Here is a 1,377-nt window from a genome sequence, read left to right on the forward strand (position 1 = left end):
GGATCACTCAAGTCAGGAGTTAGACTTTGTCTCTATTTTTAAAAAATGGCCAGGCTTGGTGTCTCACCTGTAATCCCAGCACTTTGGGAGGCTGAGGTGGGCGGATCACCTGAGGTCAGGAGTTCAAGACTAGCCTGGCCAACATGGTAAAAACCCTGTCTCTACTAAAAATACAAAAATTAATCATGCATGGTTGCGCATACCTGTAATCCCAGCTACTTTGGTGGCTGAAACAGGAGAATCACTTGAACCCAGAGGCAGAGGTTGCGGTGAGCTGAGATCATGCCACTGCACTCCAGCCTGGGTGACAGAGTGAGACTCTGTCTTGGGGTGGGGAAAAAAAGCAGTAATTAAAAGAACTTTCTGTTAAAAGACATCACAAAGTGAACAAGCACAAATTAGGAAAGAACTTTAGGAACACATACGACTAATAAAAGATTCATATTCAGAATATAGACCCAAGTGTATATCCTACAACTCACAATATAAAACTTTACAGAGGCCAGGCACGGTAGCTCACGCCTGTAATCCCAGCACTTTGGGAGGCCAAGGCAGAAGGATCACGAGGTCAGGAGATCGAGATCATCCTGACAATGGTGAAACCCTGTGTCTACTAGAGATACAAAAAATTAGCCAGATGTGGTGGTGGGCGCCTGTAATCTCACCTACTCAGGAGGCTGGGGCAAGAGAATTGCTTAAACCCGGGAGGTGGAGATTACAGTGAGCCGAGATTACGCCACTGCACTCCAGGGAGACTGTCACTAAATAAATAAATAAATAAATAAATAAAATGTACAGAAATCGCCTGGTGCCATAGCTCGAAACCAACCTGGCCAACATGGCAATACTCCATTTCTACTAAGAATACAAAAATTAGTTGAGCATTGTGGTGCACACCTGTAGTCCCAGCTACTCTGGAGACAGAGGCATGATAACTTCTTGAACCTGGGAGGCAGAGGTTGCAGTGAGATGAGATCATGCCACTGTACTCCAGCCTGGGCGACAGGAGTGAGACTCCATCTCAAAAAAATGTTTTTTGTTTTTACAGAAAACACTTTGACACTTGAAATCCAGATGGTTAATAAATATATGAAAATATTCTGCCAGGCGCGGTGGCTGATGCCTATAATCCCAGCACTTTGGGAGGCCAAGGTGAGCAGATCTCTTGAGGTCAGGAGTTCAAGACCACCCTGGCCAACATGATGAAACCCTGTCTCTACTAAAAATGCAAAAATTAGCTGGACATGGTGGTAGGTGTCTGTAAACCCAGCTACTCGGGAGACCGAGGCAGAGAAATCTTTCCTGAACCCTGGAGGAGGAGGTTGCAGTGAGCTGAGATGGTGCCACTGTACTCCAGCCTGGGCGACAGGAGTGAGA

The 1,377-nt window shown here is 46.0% G+C and overlaps 1 protein-coding gene across 5 annotated transcripts in view; it reads left to right on the forward strand.

Annotated features, from left to right (window-relative positions):
• Positions 1-1,377, forward strand: part of DDI2 (DNA damage inducible 1 homolog 2) — a 56,129-nt gene that overhangs the window by 32,886 nt on the left and 21,866 nt on the right. Inside the window, exon 7 of one of the 5 annotated variants that reach the window (XR_001818132.2) lies at positions 1,049-1,152. The exons of 3 other annotated variants lie outside the window; for them this stretch is intronic. The gene's annotated coding sequence lies outside the window, so the exon portion shown is untranslated. Of the gene's footprint in view, positions 1-1,048; positions 1,153-1,377 lie in introns of those variants that run through there. One more of the 5 variants, XM_037730019.1, reaches the window with a different exon arrangement.

The sequence above is a fragment of the Cebus imitator genome, unplaced genomic scaffold, assembly GCF_001604975.1.
Source record: "Cebus imitator isolate Cc_AM_T3 unplaced genomic scaffold, Cebus_imitator-1.0 Scaffold15, whole genome shotgun sequence".
NCBI classification, from domain to species: Eukaryota; Metazoa; Chordata; class Mammalia; order Primates; family Cebidae; genus Cebus; species Cebus imitator.